We start from the raw sequence: 12,472 nt of genomic DNA on the forward strand, positions 1-12,472 counted from the left end.
AATGTAAATTGTTAAGAAAATTGTTTTCTTTTAGTGCCTTCTGTAATGTTACATAATTTTTTCTTTAGCCATTATTGCCAGAATTCCTATCTTCATCCCAGTGCTGGTGAAGTCAAAGATAAAACCAATCTACAGCTTCTACAATAGCCATCACTGAACTGCTTGCAGAACTTGCCTGGACACATTGTGAGCTCACCTGTATGCATTGTGAACTATCTGTTGGTGCAGCGACTTGTGGTAGTGTTGGGGTATTTTTGCTGATGATGTCACCGGTGGTACAATTTTTCAAAGGAGCCCTCAATTGGCTTAATGTCATGGCATTTTGCATCCTCCTCTACTAGTGATGGTCTAAAATTTGGGGGCCAACAGAGGTGAGGCAAAGAACCTCACCCCCCCACTGGTGCAAAGGCCTATCCACAAGTATAGCTGTATGCTGGACCGGTAGTCAGTGACGGGTATGATCCAATTGCAGTGGTACCAACCTAAGACAGGAGGCTGACGCCTAGAGGTCAGTTCATCCGATGAGGGGTAAGGACCATATGTTGAATTGGACTGCCTAACAGACACGGTCCCTAAGCCACATGCTTGTTGTTTAAACAGAGAGGGGGAGATGTTGAGAGCCACAGCCAAAGGGGCCCCAGCAAACTTCCAGCTGCCAGCAAACTTCCAGCTGCCGGCTGATGATTGGCTCACAGCGGCCCCAGCAACATCTAGCTGATTGGCTCCTCGGCCCCAGCAACATCTAGCTGATTGGCTCCTCTGCGGTGATGCTCATTGGACTGTTTCCCTGCCCTTTCAGACCACGGAGCTGCTCATTGGGGGACTTTTTTTGGCTCCGCCCACGTGACCCAGCCAATCGGCCTCAAGAGCAGGAGGATTGTGGGAGGTGGAGAGAAGCTTGGGTGGGGGAGAGAGGCTTGTGGAAAGCCGGTGGTGGCAGTTGAGGCTCTGAGGATTTTTCCTGAGAGGCTGTTTTGTTTGGCGTGTGTGGTTCTAAAAATAAAGTTAGTTTCTTTTGACAAGTGGCTCCTGATTGTGCCCAGCCAGACTGCGGCATTAAGGAAGTATTCCATTCTTTTTTTTTTAAAGAGTATATTCTTTTTTAATATACATTTTATTTTTCAATTTATTTTTATGTGGTGCTGAGGATCAAACCCAGGGCCTCGCATGTGCGAGGCAAGCAACTCTACTACTGAGCCACAACCCCAGCCCCAGTATTCCATTCTTTTTAGGAGCAAGTTAACCATACCTCCTTACTCTGTGAACACACACACACACACACACACACACCCCTTTAAAATTGACCCATAAGTTGTTTGTAGAATAATTTTTTAAGTCTCACTGCAAATTAAGCCAAAGTGACTCAGTAAGTATAATGGTGGCTCTAAGTGTTTTTGGTGATTCATACTTTCAGGAAACTGAGGATCAGTTTTCTTTTTCCTTTGCATATATAGTATGCCTTGCCCTGCTTGATTAAAGTCAGAGAAAACAACAAAAATGCCATGATGCCAGATCCTAGTAGTAAAAGCCTTACGTTTCCTTCAGTTATCACAATGGGTCAGGATCCCATTAAAACTGATTTGTGGTTAATAGTGTTTTCTACAAGAACCTCTTGTTGTTCCCCCATAAAATAGTACACTTATTCCATGCATACATCTAAATTTATTTATGTTTTTTCTTTGTAAAACTTTCTTAGTAAATTTTAATCACCTTAGGCATGTATTGTTTAGAGAAAATGCAGTGTTTAAAGATCTTTAAACTCATTCTGGATTGATAACTCGTTAGAGAATTAAATTCTACATTCAAAATTATTTTTCCTTCTACCTTTTTTATTGTTTTTTTTTTGTCATTTCTTTATTTCCCTAATTTTTATTTTAAATTTTTTACAACAATAGAAAAATTGAAAGACTAACACAATGAATACTCATTTATCCATCACATAGAGTCAGGATTCACCAGTTGTTAATATTTTGCCATATTTGCTATTTCTCATATATATATATATATATATATATATATATATATATTACACATACACACACACATATTTACATTTTTTGTTTTTCCTGAACCATTTGAAGAGTCAGTTTTAGACAACATGACATTTGTTTGTAAAATATTTTAGGAGGGGCTGGGGCTGGGGCTCAGCGGTAGTGCATTTCCCTGGCATGTGTGAAGCACTAGGTTCAATTCTCAGCCCTACATATAAATAAATAAAATAAAGGTCTATCAACAACTAAAAAAAATATTTTAAAAAATATTTTAGGATATTACACCTAAGAATACAAATATTTTCCTCATAACCTTAATGCAGTCAATACAGTTTTTTAAATTAGCATTAATAGAATACTGTTGTACAATAAAGAGTTCATAGTCACATTTTCCCAATTGTCCTAAAAACATACTGCATGTGGATACAGAATTTAATTACTATGTTTAGCTGCCATGTTTCTTCATTTTCTTTTTGCTTACAGAAATTTTTTATCATTTTTTTAAAAAAATTTTTTACATTTAGGTGGACATAATATCTTTATTTTTATGTGGTACCTCATGCATGCTAGGCAAGCACTCTACCATCAGGCCACAATGCCAGTCCTTTGTTGTTTTTATGATCTTGGTATTCTTCTTGTTTTGTTTTTTGTTTGTTTGTTTTTTAATTCCAGGGATAAAACCCAAGGCCTCACACTTGCTCTACCACTGAGCTATATCTCCAGCATTAGCATGTTTTTTATTAATTTATTTTGGTTTTGATTTGTTTTGCCATGCTGGGGTTGAACCCAGGGCCTCACACATGCTAGGCAAGTACTCTACCATTGAATTACATTCACAGCCCCTTGACCTTGAAGAGTCTAAGCCAGTTTTCCAGGATGATCCTCAGTTTGGTTTATACTCACTGTTTCCTTATATAAGATGGTGTGCTATTTAGTAAGTAGAATTACAGTGCATTATAATGGTGGAATGAGTTCTGTTTTCTGTGCAATAATCTATAACTCCCTGGTTCACTGGTAGGAATATAACAGAAGTTATTAAAGTCAATATTTCCTCCATAATAACTGCTGGATTCATAAACATTGATTTGGGCAATCATAGGTTCAGAATTTGAGAGTTAGATGTGGATTTTTTTCTCTTTTTTTAAATATTTTTATTAGTTATTGATGGACCTTTATTTTTTTAAATTTATATGTGGTGCTGAGACTCGAACCCATGCCTCACACATACTAGCCAAGCACTCTTCCACTGATCCACAATCCCAGCCCCAAGATGTGGATTTAGATAAGATTAATACAGATGTTTCTCAATTTATAATGGGGTTGTACCCCAATAAACCCATTGTAAATTGAAAAATTTGTAAGTTGGAAATTCATTTGTTATGCCTACCAAACATAGCTATGGTATATAGTGCTGCTAAGCTATGTTTGGTAGGCATAACAAATGAATTTTCAACTTACAAAATTTTCAAAGCAGCACTATATACCATAGAGTATTGGTTGTTTCTCCCTTGTGATTGTGTGGCTGAGAGCTGTGGCTTGCTGCCACTGCCCAGCATCACAAAAGAGTATCACACTGCATATCACTAGCACTAGAAAGTTTCTACTGAATGCATGTTGCTTTTGTACTATTGTAAAATAGAAAAATTGTGTGTTGGGAACTATTTGTAGGCTTATCCCTGCTCAGGGATAAGTAAATGGCTTACTTAAGTCACCTAGCACCTCAGTAACTGTCATGATTAGAGCTATAGAATCAGTCCATTGGTAATAAACACCCATTATACATAAAACATGGTAGTTTGCCATAGGATACTAAAATGAATGAGACTTGATCCCTGTTTCTAAGAAAGTAATATTCTATGACAGGGAATACAATAGTTAAGATTTGGTCTCTAGAGTTGCTCTGATTGACTCCATTCCATATCTTATTTTGCTCTGTTGGATTATAAAATGAAAGTAATAACCGTATCTAACTTCAGAAGTTATTGGAAAGTGTAAGATTATAAATGTAAATCATTGTAAGGTTTAAGAGACAAGGTCTTGCTATGTTGCCCAACCTGGCCTGAAACTCCAGTCAACTTTCTGTTATTGTAATAAATACCCAAGATAAATCACCTTAAAAATGGAAAGACTTATTTTGACACACAGTTATAGAAGTTTCAGTCCATGATCAATTGGCCCTCTGGCTTTGAATCTGTAGCAACACAGTATATCATGGTGGAGGCGACCTGTTCACTTCATGGCTAGGTGCAGTAGAAGGAAGGCACTGGGTTCCCAATATCTTTTCAAGGTCATGAAAGTTAAATCCCAATGATTTAACTTCCTTCTACTGAACCTCACCTCTTAAATGTTCTGCCACATCACAATGAGCTGGGGACAAAGCCTTCAATATGTGGGTCTTTGGGGGCCTTTAAGATCCAAATTATAATATTGTTTAGTCCACATTCAAATTTCCCCAGTTGTCCTGATAATATCTTCATAGCTGTTCATTTTTTAAATCCCAGATACAATAAAAAATTATACATTACATACAGTTGGTTTATTAAGTTTAATTTGGAGGAGTTCTCCTGCCTTGTGTGTTTGTGTGTATAGATCTTTCCTGCTACCCTGCTTTTCTATGTATCATTCTAAGCCATTTGTCTTGTAGAAAGTTGCTCAAACAGAATTTACCATTAGTACCTCCTAATTAGACAAAGAGCTAAATATAATTGTTAAGAAAACTATATAAGTAAAGTGACCTTCTTAGGGTGTTATATTCAGAGGTATATGATGCCAGTTAGTCCCAGTTGTTGTTTTTTCCAGTCCTGGGGATCAAACATAGGCTTCATACATGTTAAGCAAATACTATATCACTAAGCTAGACCTCAAACTCCTGACTTAAGAAAAAAAATTTTAAATTATTGCTTTAACTGATAATATAAAAATTAAAACATTGTCAGTTTTAGGGAATATTCATTGGATCTAGGAGTACTATACCCACTGAGTCACTATTCCTTTTTATTTTATGCTTTTGAGTCAGAGTTCCTCAGGTTGGCCTCAGACATGATCTATCTGACTGTGGTGCCACACCCAGCAAGGAATATTCTTTATTATTTTATTTTAATCTAGGCTGTATAATAAATCCATGTAATAAATGATACTATAGTGTATACAATAGAACATCAGGGTATAGAGAAGGGTTCGAATAGGGAATGTCATAAGTTTAGTGAATATATTACATCTTTAACAGTGTCTAATAACTACTGAATACTATAGCGATAGGTAGAAGAAACTTAGGGAGTACAAATATCCTTGGGATAGAGTTATCTTCTGATTAAAGCCATTATAAATCTAAAATATCATAACTTGAAATGCATTTAATATACCTGACTTATTGCATATCATAGTGTAAGCAGCACAGTATACAGTAGAATATTGGCTACTTACCCTTGTGATTGTGTGGCTGACTGGGACCTCCGAGTCTCAGAGAATACTAAGTGTATCTCACTAGCCCTAGAAAAGGTCAAAATTTGAAGTACTTTTTCTACTGAAAGCATATCATTTTCATACTACCATAAAGTTGAAAAATTCTAAGTCAAACCATTGCAAATTGGGGACTGTGTAGTTCATTTCATTTACACACATCTTTTCTATGCATTTATCAAGATGATTCAGATCATAGAATAATAAAGCACAGGACTTGCTTCAGGGATCATGATCTTGAAAAAGTTTAGGCCAAATAAAATTAAATAAGTATCTTACATAGCTATATATAACTGTAGAAGTTGCCCAGAGTGACAGGGTAAAAGAATAAATAAGTAGATTTAAAACAAACAATTAAATCCAGACAGAAACCTGCGAGATGTAACTGTGGTCTGTATGAATGTGAGATTCATGAAAATGTATGATTCAATGAAAAGTATGATTTGGGAATTTGGGGATTAAAGGGGGTAGTGTAGAGTTGAGGGTTCAAGGAGATTATTTCTAACTTCTGGTGGAACCATCTCTCATGTCCCCATAAGAGAAGTTATTAAGTTGAGTAACTTTTGGTATAACAATTATGCTTTCTGGTGGCATATCTGGCATTTGGGGTTGAAATATGTATTATTTTCACATTTGTATCCTTCCAGATTTTTCACTGTCTTTTGCAGTTCTCTCTTTTTTTGAAGAAGAAGAAGATTTTTTTTTAAAGAGAGAGAGAGAGAGAATTTTTTAATATTTATTTTTTAGTATTTGGCGGACACAACATCTTTGTTTGTATGTGGTGCTGAGGATCGAACCCGGGCGGCACGCATGCCAGGCGAGCGCTACCGCTTGAGCCACATCTCCAGCCCCATTTTACAGTTCTCTTGAACACATCTGCAAATGTCATCTGTTGATAAGATCTCTTTGTGATCTGAACTTTCTAGTCTTGATATTGCGAACTATTATCTAGTCAAATATTTTATTTTCCTTACTTCTTGTCTGTCACCTGTCTGGTATTCTACCCAATCCATGATACTTGCTTTCTTTCTGAAATTATCAAAAAATTTTGCTTCTGGATAGGTATTCCATTAAAACCACCAGTAAAACATCCTACCTAGAAACTTTTTTTTTTTTTTTTAGTTGTAGATGGATACAATACCTTTATTTATTTATTTGTATGTGGTGCTGAGGATTGAACCCTGTGCCTTACACTTGCAAGGCAAGTGCTCTACCACTGAGCCACAATCCCAGCCCCCTACCTAGAAATTTTTAAAATTCCAAGTTAGTAAAAGATTTTTTATATTAGTTCATTTTATTAAGATATTATGTTGCTTTTGCGTTCATTTAAAATTTTTAAAAAGTGAATATAGTTATACAGGTTGAGTATCCCTTATCTGAAATGCTTGGGACCAAAAATGTTCAGATTTTGGAGTGTGTTGGATTATGACACGTTTGCATAGACTTCTCTGGTTGAGCATCCTAATCTGAAAATCTACTCAAAAAGTTTTGCATTTTGGGTTTGGATTTTCAGATTAAGGATGCTTAATCTATAATACAGCTCTCAAAATAACCAGAAATTTAGAACAAGTAAATATCCCTCCTTCCCCCACATATCCCCATGCCAGTGTTCTAACCCTAATAGTGGACAACACTCCACCACTAAGCTATGTCCCCTTTTCTACACCTTTTTTAAAATGAAAAATAATATATTTTTTCTTACCATTCTGGGAAATATAGAGAGAATGTTCAGGAGGGATGGATGCTATGTGCTGCTTTTTAATTTTTTCCATTTTCATTTTACATAGTTTGTTTGTTTATTTATTTAGTAGTAGATGGACACAATACCTTTATTTTATCTATTTATTTTTATGTGGTGCTGAAGATCGAACCCAGTGCCTTGAACATGCTAGGCAAGTGCTCTACCACTGAGCTACAACCCCAGCCCCACATAGTTTGTTTCTTACATAAGCAAAATGTTTTCCTCTTAAAGTACAAGCATACTTACTAGAAAAGATTTAGAAAATTTCAAACAACTTAGTAAATAATATTATACCACTTAAATCATTATTTAAGTATCAATATAACACTATTGATTTTTTTGTCTTTTGTGGTCAAAATTACCCTAAACAATTTTATATCCTACTTTAATTTTTTTAAAGTTTAATATTATCATAAGTAAGCATTTTTACATGTGATTAAAAATTGTCCATAAACAGTTTTTAGCTGTGTATTATTCTGTCTGATTTGCAGGCTATGATTTGAGTACAAGCTGTGTAACAAAGGTTGAATATTTAACTTTTTGTTGTTCTTACTGTAAGTGCTGCTGATGCCATGAACATCTTTGTAGTAGAGCTTTGTCTGAATGCTTGATGATTTACATGGCATAAAATGTCTCTAGATATTTTTTTTAAATATTAGTGTATTCCTTTGTATCTTTTATCACATTTAATGTTTGTTTAGTTTTTTTTTTTTTAGTGAATGAATGCTTCATTAGTTAAGATATGAATCTTTTATAATTTCTTAGATAATCTTCTTCATTTTGTTTACTACTTCTTTTATGGTGCTGGGGATCAAACCCAGGGTGCCTTATATGCTAAAGAAGTGCTCTACTGCTCCTGGCCCTTGTTCACTTTTTAAATTCATCTAAATTATGCATGTTTTCCTCAAATCAGTGGGCCTAAAGTGGAATTAATCTTTTATGCTTTCTCCTTTCCTCATTGTCTAGCTGACTAAGAAACTGAAATCTCTTCATCTTTAGTCTTCCCTTACTCTGCACATCAAGTCAATCTCTGAGTTCTATTGATTGTATCTTCTAAGTGGTTTTTATGTCAGTTCACTTTGCTTTATCCTACTCCCACTGTCTTATTCAGGTTACTGTTACTTCTTTATTTTTTTTAGCTGTAAATGGACTCAGTACCTTTATTTTTATATGGTGCTGAGGGTTGAACCCATTGCCTCACAGTTGCTAGGCACGTACTCTACCACTGAGCTACAATCCCAGTCCCAAGTTACTATTAATTCTTAAACTTGGGTTTCTACAATAACCTGGCTGGTTGTCCTGACTCCTTTCAACCTATTTGCCATATTGCATTGGAAGTTAGTATTCTGTAATTTTATGCTATTCTTTAGCTTAAAATATTATAGTTTTCCTTCAACATTCAGGAAAATGCCTTAATGTGACTATAAGGTCTTTTTTAAATCACATTTCCAGCTTCAACTCTGTTCGCCTCTCAACCTTGACTTTGGTACCACTTTCCTTCTTATGTCACATACTGAAATAAGTTGTGGTGTTTCGTGTCTTCTGGCCTTTGCATATCCTGTTCCCTTTCCCTCAGATACTCTTCCATCATTTTGCCTACCTTTCCTCAGTGTGCTCCGGACAATACTGATTCTTTCCCATTGGATTTTTGAGGTATCAGATCTTACCTACCTCCTGAAAGCCTTCTCTGATATTCCTTGCAACTGATTATGTGGTCTTCATGTGAGAGCCACTTTTAACACATTATTTCCCTCTTCCCCCCTTTGGCTGGGTCTCACTAAATTGCCCAGGCTGACCTCAAAGCTGCAATCTTCCTGCCTCAGCCTCTGGGGTAGTTGGGATTACTGGTTCACACTACTTCACCTGGCTCTAACAGTTTTTTCTGCTATCCTTTTGCTCTGCATTTATTTGTATAAAGTTTTACATATTTTGTATGTGAGTGATGCTGGGGAATGAATCCAGGACCTCAAACATACTAAGCATATGCACTACCACTGAGCTACAGCCCTAATATTTTTGTACTTTTTTTTTTTTTTTTTTTTGGTGGTGGTAGGGTTTGAACCCAGGGCCTTGCGCATGCAAAGCAAGCACTCTGCCAACTGAGGTATATCCCCAGTGGCCCCCTAATATTTTTATCAGCATTTCCCAAAGTCTTTTTCTAAGGAATTCAGGTGTCTATGTGGTATTAAAGACCTTGAGAATTTTACCGGGCTTTCTACTAGTTGCTGAGTATATGTGGTGGTGAACAAAACAGGTTTGGAGCTAATCAAATCCTACGGACATTTTTTACCTTATGTTACTATACTTGCTCTATTTGGTACTGATTTTCACTCCTTCCTGCTCCTTAGTCATCTGTGACATTGTATTCTCTTGATTCTCCTGTTATTTCTTTCATTGTTCCTTTCCTAAAAATCTTCTTCATGGGTTCCTTTTCTTCTGCTATACTACTTAAATGTTGGTGCTCCTTGGGGTTCTGTTTTAGCCCACTGTTCATTTCGTAATTTATATCTTGGGTGATTTGGGTGATTTCAGACATCACATTTGCTGTTTACTAATTTTTTTTAATTGAGGCTCTGGACAATAGAAAGGTTTCGAGTAAAGGGGGCAATCTCTTAAATAGAACCTAAGATAAATTTGAGGCTCCTTGGGGAGAAAAGTGCTGGGATATTGCCAACTTCTTCTACTAGATAACCACCCTAACACTTGGAAGTCATTCTTAAATCTCCCTCTCACTATTAAAGGTCTGCCAATTTCAGATTTTGAATACTTAAACCCATTCTCTCCCCTCCAGCATCCATACTGCTCCACTGTCTTGGGTCTTTATCATTTCTTGTTTGAACTGATTCAGATAGCCTTCTTTTGCACGTAGTTAGCTCTTTGATTTCATCCTTTAAAAAATCACCAGAATGTTGCATTGGAAAAATGCAGGCCTGATTAGTTCTCTTGCTTGAAACTGTTCAGTGGCGTCCTATATGTGAGATGAGAAACTCTTTAAACAAGTTTGAAGCTACTTCTCCTCCCTCCCTCTTTACTCCAGGACTAGACGTTTATTCCCCAGGAGCTTTAAACTGTCATTGTTCTTGTCTACTTCATTATCGTTTTTTTCCATTGTTATTATGTACCCCACCCTTTTTTTTTTTTTTTTTTTGGTCATACTTCTCCTTGCTTACTAACCTGTGCGTGTCTCTTTATTGTATTTACACATAAGAGACGATGATGATAAGACTTATTCCTATGTAGGCTATGATCTTTATGATCAGGATTTGTGTCTTGTTTTTGTAATCCTAGAACCTCTGGTACATGGCAGGTATTCTGGAATATTTACTGAATGAATGAGATCTTGTACAAATTCATGCCCAGCCTCGGTCCTTCAATCACTAACCCCTCCACTCCAACTCCTCAATTGCAGGTTCTACCAAAGTGTTTTCAGGTACCTTAATTCTGTATGTTTGGAGACTCATCTATTATTTTAAATTATAATGATGCATTATGACAATGTTAAAAGTGATGCATCATCATTTCAACATGTAGAGAAACCCAAACATGTACTGGGGATTTACCTCAGTGGTAAAACGCTTGCCTCAAATACATGAGGTGTGGGTTTGATTCTCAGTACCACCAAAAAACAGAACGAAACAAAAAAGAAAATTGGAGGAGAACCCAAACACTATTAATATTCCCACATAAGGCTAATGAATATTTTAAAGCTATAACATTATAATGTTTATTTATTTGCATGTAAATCCTGAACTCAAATTTTAAGTTTACTGAAAAGGCCAAATATATCCCTGTTGCTAAGCAATGCGTAACTGTATGTTCTTGGTAAATATTTACTGATTCTTGTCATCATTGTTGGTGATTCTAGTATACCCTTTTAACTTAAAAAAAAATTTTTTTTTTTTTTTTGGTAGCCTCAAGGAATAGGTTCTCCTAGTGTTTATCATGCGGTTATCGTCATCTTTTTGGAGTTTTTTGCCTGGGGACTATTGACGGCACCAACCTTGGTGGTAAGTAATTTTCATTTATTTACCACTGATTCTAAAATCTCTTTTTCTGTAGTTTTGGAGGAAAAGATGGCCTTTTTCCTTTCCATGGTTACTCAAACCAGTATTGTCAATTCTGAGGAGTATTCACCTGTGTTTACTGCTTTAGTTGTGTTTTTCAACCTTTATCTTCCTTTCCTTACTTTGAGGGGGCTGGTGGTAGAAATATGTGAATTTGGACATATTCAAGCAGGGGCTCAGTCACCACTCTGTTTGGATGAGGCAAAGGGTTTCTTATGCTGAGTTTAGGAAAGATGATGTCTGTGACCTGCATTTAGTTGGTATGAGAGATTCATTCATAAAATTGCATTTTCCAAATTTCAGCGTTTAGTTTGGTTTTGTCTTTTATTTTTTCCCTTTCATTTTGGACTAAGGATCTAGAAAGACTAAACCTGATTTTTTACCTATACTTCCCTAGGTTTGGAAAGACCCTATCAGACCACTCAGATGAGAACTAGTTGTTTCCTATCAGGGTAGATAGGGGAGTGGAATGAAGGAAGGCATTATCTATGTAAGAAATCTGTAATATCTTGAAAGGAGTAGTTTAAATGTACAGCTTACCAAATCCTAGAAGAACAGAATTCCAAAGCAGTATACTTGCTTGTATGTACATGAACTTGATCATTATTAAACAAAAAACTTTTTATAAAAAGGTTGTTTATAGAAAAATTGATTAAGTAGAGTGAACTAGTCTAGGAATAATTGCAATTCGTATTTCTTGGCATATTTTTGACTATATAATCATTACTATTTGTACATAAAATAGGGTTTTTTGGTTTGGGGTTTTTTTGTTTTTTTGCACTGGGGTTGGAATCCAGGCGTGCTTAGACTGAGCCACACCCCCAGCCCTTTTTTTTTGTATTTTATTTAGAGACAGGTTGTAATCCTCACAACCACCTTGATTTACAGAAAAAACTTGATTGGTACTGTGATAGTAAACTATAGTGTTTATTTGAACATAGGCTTGCTTGATTCTGGTGCTCAGTCTTTTGGGGAATGCTGGTAGTAAGTGATTCATACCCATGATTTAGGTAATTGAGGTTATTGGGCAGTCCAACTACTAGCTAGTAAGTTAAGAGGGATTAAAATTTGGTTAAGCTTTTAGCAAGCTGTCACAAAAGCTTTTTGTGATGTTTCCTTATTTGTTATCAGAATTTGAAGTGTATATAGCTACTTAAATTTTGCTTCTGATTTTAATATATATATATATATATATATATATATATATATATATATAT

General features: G+C 35.8%; 1 protein-coding gene across 2 annotated transcripts in view; it reads left to right on the forward strand.

The window, feature by feature from the left end:
- The first annotated feature begins 11,045 nt into the window (after positions 1–11,045).
- Mfsd14a (major facilitator superfamily domain containing 14A) overlaps positions 11,046–12,472 on the forward strand; it is a 29,212-nt gene continuing 27,785 nt past the window's right edge. For both annotated transcript variants that reach the window (XM_048814614.1, XM_015502594.2), the window contains exon 1: positions 11,046–11,198. The gene's annotated coding sequence lies outside the window, so the exon portion shown is untranslated. The remainder of the gene's footprint in view (positions 11,199–12,472) is intronic.

This window comes from Marmota marmota, unplaced genomic scaffold (genome assembly GCF_001458135.2).
Source record: "Marmota marmota marmota unplaced genomic scaffold, marMar, whole genome shotgun sequence".
NCBI lineage: Eukaryota > Metazoa > Chordata > Mammalia > Rodentia > Sciuridae > Marmota > Marmota marmota.